The sequence below is a fragment of the Falco naumanni genome, chromosome 9 (genome assembly GCF_017639655.2).
Source record: "Falco naumanni isolate bFalNau1 chromosome 9, bFalNau1.pat, whole genome shotgun sequence".
Taxonomy (NCBI): domain Eukaryota; kingdom Metazoa; phylum Chordata; class Aves; order Falconiformes; family Falconidae; genus Falco; species Falco naumanni.
Window position 1 is genome coordinate 19,837,460 of NC_054062.1, and position 16,684 is coordinate 19,854,143.

The following is a 16,684-nucleotide window of genomic DNA, read 5'->3' on the forward strand; positions in this document are numbered from 1 at the left end:
GCTACTAGTGTCTGGCTCTTAACGTTATGACTTTGAAACATCTTCATTTCCTTGTACTCCTGGAGACATCTGTATCTTGCTCTTCAGGATCTGGCTGTTACTGTGGTGGCTAGCACTGACCTCTTGGCATACTGAAGGACCCGTGTTTGGCTCTGCTCCTACAGGTATTCTTGTTCCTGTGTCCTGCAGCCCAGTGGTTTCTACTTGGCACTCTCCAGATGACTTGTGGTGTTTCCTTTCTTACCTCCAAGACCTCTAGCTGCTCCATTGATCCTGTTGGCTACCTGGGCTCCCACCCACCTTGCCAGGTGTAAGGAGGCTACTGCTGGGCTCTTGCCCAAGCATTGAAAGCACTAGGGGACTCTCCTGAAGGGAGAAGGGAACCACTGATCTGACCCTTCTTCCTTTCCTTCTGTGGAAACAGCAGAAGGTTGCAAGAAGAGTCTGCAAGATGCTTTAATATAACCCTATGAGGTAGGCAAGCAGGTATTTCTTCAGAAGGGATAAACAAAACCCTGTTTGTGTCAGTGCTCTAGAACCCTCAAACTGTCAGCAGTATAGCTCACAAGTATGTGCTAGCTCACTGCAGGCACAGATAGTTCTTCCCCCTGCCATCCCGCCAACTACTGGCTGTGTTCTGAGGAAAGCTAAAAAGTTAAAGAAACTCGAAGGCATGCTTTGAAGAAGTCACTTCTGTTACTTGTTTTTCCTTCCTTAATAGGAGAAAAATGTTTCTTTTATTCTCCACCTTCAGTAAAATTGTTATTGGAGCGGGGTTGGAAGGGATGAAGTCTGAAGATCTGTTCTTCTGAACCAGAATGCTTTTATGAGACTTGTAGAATATCTTTTTGTGTGTGTGCTTTGTGGCTTTTTCCTGAATGGTAGAGCAGAATTGTCATCAAATAGTAGGTTAAGGATATATGTAACATGATAGAAATCATGAATAACAAGCCATTTCAAGGGGCAGCCTGACTGCCTGAGGTCTATTAAATCAAAGTAGGGAAAATAAGTGGAGAACTCTTTTTTTATTATTATTATTATTTTTCTATCTTGGAGACATAACTTTTCAGGCTACATTTTCTTCCTGTGAAATACTACTTGTTTCTAGGCCCAGCACAGGGTTTGAGTTGCTAATCTGGCTTACCATTGATTACTCTCAAATGTGCTGAGTCTGGGAAGGACTAGGTTCTTCTTGGACTCTCCTGATTTTTCTAGTGCTGCTGTAAAATAGTCAGTTTTCTTAGGGGACTTTGGACCAAGTTCCTGTGGACTTCAATAGGAGAAATGTCAGTGACATAGGAGATGCATACTGCTACAGATGCAGCCGTGTTTTTTGTTTGTCGTCAATGTCTTAATGTATTTTTAGTGCTCTCAAAATGCTAAAATAGAAATTGTGTTTAAGTTTAAGAACTTTCTAGAAATAAATATGGAAGTCTCCTGGCTCCCATGTTGCCAGCTGGCTTTCTGCAAATAAAGTGTTAACTTGTTCTTGAGGAACCACTGCAGACTTTTGCTACTGTGATACTCCGGAACATATTTTCAAAGTTAGTGATCCTGTGCTCAAAGCTGCTGTGACTGTAAAGTGGTGAAGTGTCTCAGGGTTATCATTACTGGCCACTGTGAATTTGAAACAACGACACAGTGACCTTAGGTATATCTATCTGTAAGTTCAGGTGCTTGCAGGTGACTTTAGGGCAAGACTCTTAGACTTCATTCAGTATAACTTTGGGCTGCTTCCATACTATGATCCAGTCCCTTGCATCAGGAATAAACATATGGCCTCAGGTTCAAATAGTCAGCTGATATAAGAACTAACTTGTTTTGGGGGAGAGGGATTAGATTTGTCTGGTCAGCAAACAAATGCAGTCAGCTTTGCATCTGTGGGCTCCTTATGTTCGGTGCAAAGAAGAGGCAGAAACATGCAGGTGGGGACAGAATCCTATTCTTGCAGGCACTCTCTCATCGGTCCTTATCATTTGTCATGTAAAAATATATTTCCCCATAAAAATTAGCAGCCTCAAAAGAAATGCTGATTTCTTATTCTGCTACCTGTTTTGGCCTCCTGATTGCATTGAAAGAGCTTTCCTGTGTTGTGCAATGAACAGAACAGGGGTTTGATCTTTGCTAAAAGCAGGAGCTTCAGCCCTTAGGAGGGTGCGGTGTCTGGGGCTGGAGCCCTGACCCCGAAGGGGTGATGTGAGCTGGAAGGAAGCAGAGCTGAAATTAGAACAGTGGAGCGGAGCCCTGAGAAGTGGCACAAACTGCTGTCACCTGGGATTTGGTCCCATGGGTGCCACAAGTCTCATTGTGGCCCTGTTACACTAGGCAGTAACTTGCCTCTGCCCTTCCCTCTTTTTGGGGAAGAGTGGAGGGGGATTCATGAAGTCAGTAAAAACAATGACTGGCACACAAAAGAATTTTCTACAATGGAAAACAAGTGAAAATACTTCCTAGGAGACCCTGTGAAAAGCTCTGTTAGCTTGTCAGTCCACTGTGTACGCTCCCAAAAGGTATTCTGTGTCTTGGAGAAATCAGATCTGGTAGATGCTCCTGTTGCTGTAGTAACAATCCCTTTTTAATAACAGTAAATAATTGTGCAACTGATAATTTCGTTAGTTGCTATTGCAGAGGACCTAACTTGCTTTTGTTGCCTTGCACTTGAAAAGCTTCCAGACTAGTGAGCGAGAAGTCTTCTGTGTTCATGTTTCTTGTAGTACATCAAGGCAGAAACCAGTTTAGTATTAAAATGAGGTCCTCCCTCCATGGCATGAAGATGAGGTAACTATTCAGTGGAGAATTCTGGGGCAAGTTCAATGTGACTAGAGTCCTCTGGCAGCTGCAGCCAGGTCTAAGGACCATCTCCCTGCAGTGTGGGTGGGCTCCTGAGGCACTGCGCCCCGGAGGAGTACCCCTTCCTTGTCCTGAACAGTTCCCTGCCCTTGTTCCTTCTTTCTTCTGCTGCCAAGAGAAAGCAAGAGATGGTGGAGTAGGGAGGGTATTGCCATCGCATGATGACCACCAACATTAAAACCACAGCAGGGCCTGTGGCTCAGGGCATCAGAGGGCTGCCTGGGCTCCTGAAAAACCTGCCATAGGGTGGATTAACCCTATCTGTGTGCCTATTTCTACACCATCTCTTCATGAGCAAATTAAAGTCTGTATACATTTGCATGTGGTAATACATGCATGTGTGGAAATAAAAGCATTATCCCAGCCTACAAACAAAAGGCTGGAGAAAAGAAATCACTTGGGTCTGTGCAGTGCTTTCATGGTGGTGTAAGAACTGCATCTGGATCTGCTACGGACTAGACTAGAGCAGCGCTCTCTGGCCCAGAATCTTATCCTGAACTGGATAAATCATCCAGATGCTGACAGCCAGCTTCTGGTATAACACTTTCGTTTTTTTAATTAGATGAGTTAGGAAGTCAGATAGAAAATCCAAGATTTGAAGACTTTAAACTGTGCCCTCTGTTTTACAAACGCTTCTTACAGTTTTCAGGAGCTCCTGTGCCTCCCAGAGGGAAGCAGCTAATGTTATATATGAGCCTGCATGCTTCATTAACAAATGTCATTTCTTCTAAGCAGTGAAGGATATATGACCTGTGAATTGGAGAAAACTCTGAGGGAATCTTTCACCTGGATGGTCTAAGAATGCAGCTATCATTTGTTATTGTTGACTGAATTGCAACTTGTGACTTGTTTTGCAAACCAAAACCTTTCTAGCATGCATATTTTTTCCTTTTATTTTTACTTTATATCGGCAATGTTTCCTGTTGTGTCTTGGAGTACAACTTCCAGTTCCCTCCAGACTCACCAAGACATGAACCAAGCTAAGAAGATGTGCATACATTTTCACAAAATTTCCATGATAACAGTTTGGAGAGGCCCTTACATTAAGAAAATGCATGAGGATTTAAACCAAGCTCTTGTGATCCCTTAGCTTATGTTTTGCCACTAGGAAAATGTCCTATCTCTTCTAGTGGTGGGATTAGTAGTTGTGGTTTTTCTGATCAAAACCACTTACCTGACCTGCCTCATGTATTTTATGTCATGAGTTGGTTTAGTCAGAAACCTTCTTCAAACTGGGAAAGAACTAATCCATTGTTAATCCATGGTGGTTTTCACTCTGCTTCTAATGAAGCAACTGCCTCTGGATTTGGTGGGATTATCTTTGTATTTATAAATTTGACTATAGACCTTAAGCTTTGACTGGCAAGGAGTAAATTGGAAAGGGAGGTTGCAGCTTCTTCTGGAGTCTCAGGGATAGCTGTGGGAGCCTATGGAGTTTTCCACCTGATGCCATGGCAGAAATACTGCTGCAGGCCTTGCCTGTTGGTTGGGTGGTTCGTTGTTACTTGTTAGTTATGGTTTAAGTGGGACACTCGGGATACAACTTGATTGGAGAGGAGGTGAAGTATTGCTAGTATTGACTTCCTTAGAGATGACTTGTGCAAGAATGTCCTTTGCTGCCCTGTCTTCTCCCTGTCCTCCTCTTTCTTGCCCCCTTGAAAATGGGACTACATGTGAGGAGAAGCTTGCATTTGTCTGGAGTAAGGAGAGAATCCCTTAGCAGGTAAACAAGGAAAAATAAAGTGACTCATAGAAGTCTATACTACCTAAGATGGGTTAAACACTGAATCAGCTGCATAAGGAAAAGAAAGAAAATTTAGGGTGGTATCTAAGGGGTGGAGACTCCTTTAATCTCATCATACATGTAAAATAGTAACTAATACCCTGTCTTGGGGAGCTAGACCAAGCAGCAGTGTGTTAGTTCCTCCACCCAGCTCAGGGAGAGGGAGAGCTGCCATTCCCCTTGTGGGACACCCACTACCTTGCATGTGAGATGTTTGTGAAGCTCAGTAGCTGCCACTCTTCCCCAACAAAATGTGGTAAGGAAACCAGTAATGTTATCTCCCATGCAAACCCTGGTGTGCCTCCTTTAGTCACTGCTGCGCACACAGTGGTAAAAACCAGATTTATTTTTTTTTTTCCTGTGTGGAAAATGTACTTCTCCTGAATTTCTGTATCAATCATGAATGGTAGTAAGGCAGTATTCTAATAAATTAATACATTCCTTGTTTTGCAAAAAGGAACAATTAAAGTTTCAAGGCTGATTCTTTGTCATTTTCTTTGTGGGCAAACTTGTCATTAAGCTTGAAGTGAGCATTTTTAAACCATTCTGTTAGTCAAACATTATCAAAACAAGGCATTTTAATGCTGCTTCATTTCTATAGATTTCTAAGATTTTCTTTCTCATAAACTGTTTTGCATTTTGATAAAGCTGCACTCTGCCAGTGTGAAGTTTGTGGGGGGTGGGGGTGAAGGGGGAGGTAAGGAAATTGTGAGCTGCTAGGGATTAGATGCTAGACAGAAAATGGATGTCTCTTGTTCTCTGCCACTTATTTCTGATCTAAGTAGCAGGCAGAAAGGTGGGGGTTTTTGCTCCAGATCTCCTTTACCCTGCTTCAGTTTCCTTGACTGGCTATGCAGCTCAGACCCTGAGAAAACCAGTTGTCTAGGTGATAGGCAGTATAATAGATTTACAGACCTATGCGGGTTCATCAAGAATGACTTTTCTAAGGCTTTAGGGTTCCCTAGTAATAGAGATAGGAAAACATAATGCCAAGCTTTCCCTGACTGAAGTAAGAATTGTGCTGGCTGCTCTGTCTGCTAAAGCCAATTTATTCCTTGATGTTAGTGGCAGGAGGGAGTGGAACAGGCAGAGACTAATGCCTTCAAGTGCTTCAGGCTGAGAGCGTCAGGAGCAGTGTGGCCTCAAGGATTGGGTTTTACTGGGCAAAAAAACCAATTGGTCTTGGTGAATTTGGTGTTTAGAGAACGAGCAGAGAAACATGAGAGATCATGCAAATGTTTCATTAGGGTAGTGTGTGTATGTAATATAATCCATGGATGGCTTCTCTAGCCCTGACTTTACCAAGAGAGTCTAATAGTAGGTACTTTCATTTTACTTGGCTTCGAAATAGTGATAATCATATGCATAAGGATGACAGGCCCATGGAAGTGGGCTGACAAACAGCTGCCTGAGTCAGGCTGCTGAGCACGAGCAGGGAGCAAACTGGGCAACGAGACAGTGCCTGGGGAGGTGGTCTGACCAGCACCACTGCCTCTCTTGCTTCACGTGCACTGCTGGCTTGCTTGAAGGATGTAGTTCTGTCACTTAGACCTGGATAGAAAGGATGTATGAACAAACTTGGCTCTGTGTGGGACAGAGGGCTCAGCTGCAATTCCCCTAAATATTCTTTGTGGGGTTTTGCCATATTGTTCTACAGTGCTGCCTTCTCTAGTCTTTCTAAGGGAAAAATTGGTATTTAAGATAGGCAGTTGTACCAAGTCTAGCTAAGCTTCTCTTCTTGACTTAGCTTTGCCTAAGATTTTATCCGCAGGCCTGTTAAGGACTGCATGCAAATTCTTTCACTGCCTGACTCTTTAAATAAAAAAGGGGGAAATGCCCAAGCAGTCTGTTTATTGCAGGTAGCTATTTGAGATGATCTTGTAGCAGCTTCAAGCTCTGCTCTTTCTACATGGATGTATGTCAGGAAAGATTGTTATAGGACTTAGAAGACAGGCAGTACAAATTAGAGGAAGATATGCAGTAGGAAAAACTAGATTAAAAAATGGTTCTGTATCACCTTCCTGCAAACTGTCCTGAGCCTGTGAAGTTGCTGCAGAGTTTGCCAGCACAACTCACTTGTGTAGCTGCCCTAGATGATGTCAGAATTCTTCAAATGTCAACCAAAATGTCAGAAAGAAACCTTTTTCTGTGACTCCTGGAGCTCTTGCTTCTCATCAGGTGAGCAGCTTGCTCTGCTGAAGGCAAGTAATTAAGTGCCACTACTGGATGCCTAGTGAGTGCCTCATGGAGTCTTGCAGTGATGACAGCAAAAAAGAAAAAAACCCAACAAAATAACTACTCTAAAATAAATGATTGGGCTGGCTCTATCCTGGGTGTTCAAGGTTGTGCTGGAACAATAGAATGAAGGAATATGTTGGGTTAAAAACTTCTGGTTTGTGATCTAGGAGAGCTGGGTTGAATACTGTGCTCTGCTAGTGACTTCTCACACATTCGTAGTTAAGAACCTCTGACCTCAGAGCCCCAAAGTGATATTATAGCTGGAATAGACTTGAATTGGTCTTAAACTGCTTCACTTGAGTATTTATCAGACAATGCAGCCGCAGTGGTGTAGCAGCCACCCTGTGTTGAATGCTGCTGTTCCCCAGGTGCCATGCCTGGTGTCTGTTCAGAGCTGGCTTGCTGGTGAGCAGTGCTGTGCTTCAGCTGCAGGGCAGGTATGGTGTCAGTCACCAAACCTTGTCACAACAGCTTCCCCACCCATAAATGGGGCATAACGCACCTTTCCCTTCTGTAGTTTCTATCACTCTCTCAAGAATGGCCTTCCAGGGTAGGGATTGTTTTTATTCAGGTGTGTACATGTGTATGTATATATATATATATCTGTGCGTATAGGCAATTGCACATTATGAGAACCAAAGTATCTCTAAGTACCTAAGTAATCTCTACTCCTCCAAAATAAAAATTAGAATTTTGTTTAGGAAAAAAGCGTTTGTGAAATGGTTAATTTGAAAGCAGCTAACTAAAAATAATTTCTGCTGTTCTTGAACAGGCAGGTGTACTACAACTGCATGTAATATGAAGTTGGATGCAGTCACTGTATCTTGTAATTATTCTGATTTAAGTACTATCCCTTCAAAAGGCTCCTTTGTGAACTAACGGGAGGGGATGGGGGAGTGGGGAAGCATCTCAAATAGTTATCTAAGTTACTGGCAGGGAGATGCCAGTTAGAAGCATGCATCCTTTATAGCATAGGAAGACACTGGGTATATTTTCTGTGTTCTTACACTTTCCCATGCTGCAGGTATCTTTAGACAGTCACTCATCCTTATACATCACAAATATTCTAATTGCCAGTATATATCTAAAAGGCTTATCAGGTTTGAGCTCAAGCCTTCTTGCTTGTTACACAGCTAGAATAACTGTGCTCTCCTCTTCAACCTTTCTAACAGTATTTTAGTGTAGAGAAGAGATTGCTTGAGTCAAATGCTTTAGAAAAATGAGGAATTTAGCTGGGCTTTTCAAAAGCTTCAAACTGAAGATAGTCCATCTCTGAGATGCAAGTTGACAATAGCGTTGCAAACTACAGAAACTATGCTCCAAACTCGAAAAGATCAATATGCTTAGTCTGAGGTTTTTCTTTCACTATTTTTGGGAATGTATTACAAAGAGTACAAGAAGCCATAAAAGCCAGTATAGAAAAGAAGACAGTATGAACTTGAAATACCAAGGGCTGTTCCCTGACTAAAAAGTCTTGCAGAGCCTAATTACTTTGCAATCACAGAATTGAACTTTTATACTAAAAATCTTACTATTCATTGTTCTAGCAGTAGTAATCACACAACTTCAGGGTATTTTTCTGTCAAATTGTTACTCACGGGACTGCAAGAACATAACCGGACCAATGTAAGCCCTTAGGAAACATTTTTCCGGATGGTTTCACTCTTGCAATGACAGAAAAAACAACCATAACCTTCAGTAGTAGCCCATTTTTACTTTCTACTAGTTCAGTTTCAACTGACCTTAGAGTTGAATGCAAGAGTTATGCTTTCTAAGGCTTTTCCTTCTTGGGTGCTACACTTTTAAATGCTATCTGTGTTCACAATTCATGCTTTTGCTTGTCATTTCTGTTTTGGAGGTTTTATTCCCAAACTCAGTAGTCCTTTGCACCACAAATGAATCGTATATCCAGCCCCTGTGTAAATGAGAACCAAAGTATGTTGCTGCTCTGTGGCTAAGCCTGGGGACTCCAGTGTGGCAGGTCTGTTATGATGCGTGTCCTGCTGTGCTCTCCCCTTGTAACCAGCTGGACCCTGCGTGCTCATGAGCTGGTCTTCCATGTCATCTTCTCTAGTTGCTTAGTCCTGCCACCAAGTATTTAGGAAACAAAACAAAGTTGGAGGATGGGATTGGGGATATGTGAGTCTTGACGGTTTCTAGAGGAAATATGACAGCGTTCTTGCTTTCTGCATAAGAGAATACTGCTATTCCAGAGCTACAGAAGCTTGTGTTTGCTCAACAGTGCAGTGGATAGTGGTAATGTCTGCTCTGCCAGGTACGAAGCAAATTCATCTGAAAGATTTAAGGCTTTTCAAGCAAGCCTGCAGTTTGGGGGGTAAATCCACAAGACCTGGATATCAAAATTCCTGGGGGATCTCTGAGCCCAGAGATCTTCACTCAGGGCACAGACTTTTTTTAAAGAAAGTCAGCAGTTTTTTGCATGGAAACAGGTCAGGGAGCGCTCAGATACTTGGAGAGGTGCAGTGAAGGAGAATTTTGGCTGCTCCTCAGCTTTTATAACTGCTTATAGAAAACCAGGCTGCCTTTCTCAGCCTGGCAAAGCACCAGACATCCTGCATCCAGTGACCAGCCTCGCTGTTCCTCACAAAGCTGTGCATATACATATATCCTGTGGGCATAGCACTTAATCAAAAAGGCCCTAGTAGAGGTGAACTCCCCCCAGAATCTTGATCTCTTGTCTCTACAGCAGGTGATGAATAACTGATCCAAATGTGTTGATCTGGACAGTGCTGCCAAGTCCTGGATATGATGTGTTGGTTGCTTTTCTTTTTGGAAGAACTACACCCTGGACCTCACTGGATATCATATTTTCAGGAGGTCATTCAACATCTTTACTGGAGCTTTTATCTGCAGTTTCTACCTAAAGCTGGTGAAAGCTCCTTGTATTCCTGTAATGTCTTTTTTGTGGCTTACAGTCAGTTGGGGCAATGAAGCAAAGAGATGTAGTGTTTCCCAGCGAATCCAAAATAGCTCGGGAGGTGGCAGTGTGTTGGCAAGTAGGTGGTGAGAGAGTGAAAAAGAGGACTAGAAAGGTACAAAAGAACAGAGAAATTACTTATTAGGCTACAGAAACATAAGATTATTCATGGTGATGTGCAAGGTGAAGGGAAAGGATGATATGACTTGCAAAACCAAGTAACATTAAGAATCTGCTATTCCCTTGGAACTAAGCATGTCCTTCCAACATTAAGGACATCAAAAACAGGAGGAGGGAGAGTGGAAAAGAGTGAATTAAAGAACTATAAAATACTGCTAATGTTTAATCCTTAGTTATGAATATTCAAAGTTCATGTCCACAGGGTCATACAGACTAGCATGAGGTTGTTCATGACGTTTAGATATGCCTCAACTGACTCACTTGAGCAGATCAAAAGCTATTTGCTTCTGTAGGATTAAGGAGTTAAAGCTGGGGTTTGCCCTTCATCAGGCTGAAACTAATGTGCCTTATAGAAGAGATGAGCAAAACGGCAGGTGCTAGCTATCCTGCTATCCTCAGGATAGAGGTATTCCATCACATTTAATTGAAAATTCTTGGGACTCCTCCAGCACGAAAAGGAGATGAAAAGCCACTTTGCATGAAGAGTAGGATGTACAGAGAGAAAAACGGGGTCATGGAAATGTGACTTGGCCACCAGGATTATCTCTACATTAGACTGACCTGACTGGATAAATACCAAATAAGGAGGAGATGTGGGAAGTGTCAGGAAGATCAGTCACCTGATGCAATGCCTATACTACAGTTCACGTGACGTCTCATGGCTGCAGTTTTAACTCATGATATGGCAAGACTGAGTGCTCAAAACTAAGTGTCTGTCATTTGACTTAACTAGGTCATGAAGACAAATCCGAAGTTAATTGTTTGATACATGGATGAAGAAGAACAGATCAACTAAATTTATTTTAAAATAATTTTAAAGCAGTTAAGAGGTAACAGTGTCATGTAGAGGTTTAAGTGAAGAGAGTCATCAGTTTGTAGAGAACTTGACTCCTCTACTGGAAGAAGTGAATATCATCAACTTTTAAATATAATTAAATATATGTATGTGTTGACTTTTGATCCCTGTGATGCAGGCTCCTGGTATGCCCATTTACAGCATGAGAACTGAACACTCTATTATCTATAACCTGAAATAGTTGAGTGTATTAGTGGATGATTTCATTCTGACTGGTATGAGGATAGGGAATTGACTTAAAGTAATAAGTCAACTTGTAACTGGATCCCATGTTTCGGCAGAAAAAAAATCATCGCTGTTGTATTTGTCAGAATTGACAGGTACATTGGCCAGCAATAACTCAGGGAAATAAAGCAGACTGTTTTCCTGTACCCATTAATGGCTCAGCTGGAAGATACAAAGGCTTTGTAAAAGATGTGTGAACACTCAAATCATAAAAGAAGAGAAAATGTTCATTTTGTTATAATTTTTAGTAAGTCATTGGACTGACTGAGGTTTGTAGGTAATGGAGAGTGGTAAGTGGCCATTTCAACTGGTAGAAATTGCATCAATTTAAGTGACGGGCTATTTTTGAGAGATAGTGCCTGACAAATTAGAGTATCAATAAAAGACCTGAAGCATTTACTGAAGGTGGTTTTGAAGCAAGATGTCATGGAACTAACATGCTCATTTTAGCTCAAGTTCTTGGTAAAGTTAGCAGTGCAAAACTGCAGTAGGCACTCATGCAGAAACAGAGGTACAAGCTGGCATTTTCACTAGTGGACTCCAAATTTCAGTTAAATAGTGTTTTACCACTAATATTTTTTTCATATGGCACTTAAATGAGACTGTTACTGGAGTTTTGGGCCCTATTTTTTTTTTTTTTTAATGAGCAATGAGGTTAATTAGCCCAGTTGCATTGAAAAGGGCTTTTTAAATTATTTTGTATGGCATGCTGCAAACAGTGCCTCTGGAGAAGTTCTTGAGTTAATATCAGCATGCCAGTTTCTAAAGAGACAAGAATCTGAAAATCAAGTTAACAAATTGATACTTTTATGTCTTTGACCATGATCAGGTGAATTTTGAGCATACCTGAGGTTCTTGGAAGCCAGTTTCAGAGTGCTCTGGGCTTCAAGCATTTCCCTTTCCTCATCACATGTGCACACTTTCCAAAGCTTCCACATGGAACTGGTAACCTTCTGCAACACAGGCTTTTTTTCTAGCTCAAGTCTCTTTTGCCTGAAGTTTTGCGGAACAATGCAAAAAATAAAAAGTAGGTATGAATTTAGCAAGGTAGACACAAAGGCCAAGTACCTGAGCAATTCTGAGATCAAGCAGTATGCTTTCAGAGGACAGGCTTGTATAAATATTAAAATATCTGGTGCAATATACATAGTTTTATTCATGTTTTGAGACTCTAGGATGGGATTTATGCAGCAGTGGATGTAGTCTTATGAATTCTTGAGTAGCATGCTTTAGAGACTGGGGCCTGGTCCTTCATCCCACTTGTCCTTCACAGGTGTGAACAATGTCCTGTAGAATTAAGGTATTGAATGATGGTATTGGAGGTAAACAGCATGAAATAATACAGGCTTGGGGCTCCAGAGCAGGCTGAGTTAAGCTTCCAGATCAAAGCAGACAAAAGTTCAAGCAAAATTCTGCAACTGAGACCTGTGTCTGTGTTACTGTGGTGTCCTCTAAAACCAGTGTCTTCTGCTGAAAATACAACTTAACCTGCCTGAATGTTTTTGATTTTTCCTGGTAGTGACAGTCTGAAACCAGTGGAAGTTTTGCTATTTGGCTTGATTTCAATGGAAAGGCTTGCATTAATTAATTATTAATTGTATATTCATTTAGTTGTCTCCAGAGGGGTTAGAAAGAAGCTGAAAACATCCTCACTGACTACACTTTAGAGCGCAAAGATGCCTTTGTATGGAAACTTGTATTCTGCAGAACACTTCAAGCAATACTAAATATCTGTATTCCTATAGTTTTCTGTTTGAAAAACTTTTAGTGCCTGGATAACTGTTATCTACGTGGATGCAAACCCATCAGAAGTCAATTAAAAAACAAAACCACCAAAAACAAACCAGCCAAAACCAAACCACACACACCCCTCAACAAAACCTTTTAAAAGGATGTTTTGTGTGGATAATATGTTGCCTGAGCTGTTGTAAAATTATTCCTTTGGGAAATTATTTATGCCACAATAAGTCTTGCAAGATGTACATAAAAGGAGATGGACAACAACTTTATGCAGAAAGGGGCTCTTGCTTTGCTGGTCAGCACAGTAAGTCTCTGGTTTGGGAAGAAAGGACTTACTGTGCTGTGTAAATAAATAACAATAAATGGAGCTTAACATTTTTCGTTATAAAGATAACTTTAAGCTGTGGCCTGACACAGGTCCTTTGCCTCCAGTTCACTGGAGGCAAATTGCCAGTAATATTTAAGGGGGGTTGAATTTTGGATGTCCAGGACTATCACGCTGGAGCTCTTCACTGTTGGGTTTATAACAAGAGTCACAGGACTAAACCAGGATGTGTTAGCCCTTATTGGACCAGAGTTACAGAGGAGCAGTCTTGTCTGATTAGCTTTCAGTTGCTCTGCTTCCCAGTGAAGTACAGTTGGTTTCTTGAACTGACACGCTGAAACTGTCCTACCTGTACAGCTGATTTCCCTGGCAAGAGCAAAATGATGAGCAAGAAATGCCTTTTATGAGGTTTCTGTCACAGTAGGTATATTGGGATGGAAAGGTCATTGCCTTTATGGTAGTGAAAGTAGTAAAGGTCACCACTTTAATGAACTCAGCTAAGGCAGCAACTCCTAAATGGCCATTACAGATTGGCACATCTTAGACCTGTCTTGCACTTGCTCCTGTTGCACTGAGGGAAAAGGAAGTTGTTGGCATTGGCAGAGTGGCTGGAAGATGTTAATCTGAGGACTAAGCCTTGCAAGTATTTTATTTGTCTCAACTTAATCTTCATCAAATCTTGATGAATTTAAGAATGCCTTGCAAAAATATAAAGGTTAGTTTTGGCTGACATTTGGAAACTTTTTGTTCTGCCTGGGTTTTAGTTGTGAGTTTTCTTTCCTTTTTTCTAAAGTGGTTTTTTTTCTCCTAATTATTAGGCTGGAAAAAGACAAATCAAGATGTATGCTGCTGATATTGCAAGGGATGAGCTGAATTTATTTAAACCTCACAGATGCTCTTTCTGTCATTGAGTGTCAAAGTATTTGAGCAATTAGATCACTCTAACTCAGTTCAACAAACCTGTGCTCAGGCAACACTGAGGCTAACACAAATGAGGGCTCTGTAAAAATCATTTACATCAGTCCATCTGTCTGTCCATACTGTGTCTGCTCTCAGAGGTTGCCCTCCCCACCCCAAACATTTCTGAAATGTTTTAACACTCCAAGTCACAAGAGATTTTACAATTAGAGGCAACTAACCCTTCCCTTCTGTGTGAAACACTTGCAGCCCATAACTGGAACTGCTGTGCTTGGTCTCTCCCTTGGAGAAGTGAGCTGGTACCCTTCTGTCTGAAGAGGGTTGTCCTTTGCAAGCCTTTTGGTGCTTTATGACCTGTACTTTGAGAAATGCTACTTTAGCTGGAGCTGTTCAGCTGTGTTCATAAGCTCTGCCTCAAGGTTTTATCCTTTGAGCATTGCTACATTTTTTTTTCCCTCTTCTGGAATTAACAAATCTTCATTTCATTTAAATGCTTCATTTGGAAGCTTTGTCATGTGACAATGACACAGTTCTGTGGCTTTATAGATAAGAAATGCAGTGCAGAAGAGAACCATAGAGAAAAAAAAACCAACCACCCCCAAAAAAACCCATAATCATTATTCTGTAATTATTACTGTGCTACAATGATTTGTGTTGTATTCCAGAGCTGCAGGAAATGAATCATAAAACCACAGAATGGTTTGGGGTGGAAGGGACCTTGAAGGTCATCTAGTTCCAGCCCTGCTGCCATGGGCAGGGACACCTGCCACCAGACCAGGTTGCTCAGAGCCCCATCCAGCCTGGCCTTGAACACTGCCAGGGATGGGGCACCCACAGCTTCTCTGGGCAACCTGTTCCAGTGTCTCACCGCCCCCGCCCCCCAGTTAAGAAATTTCTTCCTGAGAACTAATCTGAATCTATCCTTTTTTAGTTTAAAATGATTACCCCTTGTCCTATCCCTACAGGCCCTACTAAATGTTTGTCCCCACCTTTCTTATAAGCCCCCTTTAGGCACTGGAAGGCTGCTATAAGGTCTCCTTGGAGCCTTCTCTTCTCCAGGCTGATCAACCCCAACTGTCTCAGCCTGTCTCCATAGGAGAGGTGTTCCAGCCCTCTGATCATCTTCATGGCCCTCCTCTGGACTCCATAATGAAGCAAAATGCAGGTCTGTGTGATGCTTGCAGGTAATAGTTACTAATCTATTGTAAACTGGTACTAAGAGATGGTATTCTCACTTAACTACCAGAAAGCTGCTCTGTGAACCTATTGCAGTTCTTGTAGCTAGTTGAGCTTGTTCCACTTCTTTCTGTGGCTAGTCCCCCAGTGGAGAACAGGACTACAACTTCTGTTGCACCTTACCTCTGATGTGCGATACAGTCCCCTTTCTGCGGCAGAGTGGTATTCAAAGAAGCTCCAGTAACTCGTCTCACAGTAATCTTTTTCAGTTCTGAAGAGACAGCCTCTCCTTCCAGTGAAATTCCAGTCTCTGATTACAAAACCTTTTTGCTTTGGACCTGTGTGTCTGCTTCACAGTATATGATTGCTGATAAGATAGTTCTCCCAACTTTAAAAAAAAAAAAAAAACAAACCAACAACACACAACCAAAAAACCCCCAAACAAACAAACAAAACCCCAAAAACCAGCAATGGCCAATGCTCTCTATCTGTTGTAGCTTTTGACTGTGATGCTTCTACTCATGGAAGCATATATTAACAGCTGTCACCTTTGTCAGAAAATAATGTAAGCTGATTCAATCTTTCCTTGACTAGATCAAGTTTGATTTTTTTTTTTTTTTTTTTGTCGGCTGTTTCTTTCTCCCACCATAAAATATGTGGTAGTTAAAAGAAAGTGCAGAGTCCCTGCAGAACTTTAAAAAACCAACAAACCAAAACCAACCAACCCCCCCCCCCAAAAAAAAACAACCAAACAAACAAACCCACCACAAAACCAAAACCCCAAAACAAAGCCAAACTTGAAAAAAACGGAGCAATTTCTCAGGTTTGGTTTATCTCATACTGATCTTATGTTTGCTGAGTGGAGAAAGCTTTTCCCTACCTCTTATGTGTAGAAATAAGAGTATGAAAATAAGTTCAGGTACTTGGTGTCAATTATAGTGATACTATTTAAATGCAAATTTTGTTTTGGTCAGGCTGTTTCAATAAGATGAATAGAGGGCATTTATGTAAATAAGCATATTATAATAAGACAATGAAGTATTTGTAATTTTGGATGTTAGTGCTTTCCTTTCTCCCAAAGGATGAGTTGGCTAAGCTTTTAGGAACACAGGGAGGGATGGGGAGTGGCACTTGACATTCAGTTTTGTGGGATAAAATTGCATAAAGCCATAGGCTGCAGACAGAAACAGACCATGTTCATTAGATGCCCAACAAAAGAGGACTTGCAATTCTTCATTAGCAACATGCTAATAGGAAACTGTAGGAAAGCAATCTAGTGTCAACCTTTGGAGACATGATTTTGAGAGTAAAATAATCTTTTACATTTTTAGAGGTTTTTTTTTTTCCTCGCTCTTTTAAGATACTGGTAACATACCTACTAACATGGTCACACGAATGAAATCATTCTCATACCCATTTTCTGTGTATACCAAGCAACTTATTTTCATACTGGTT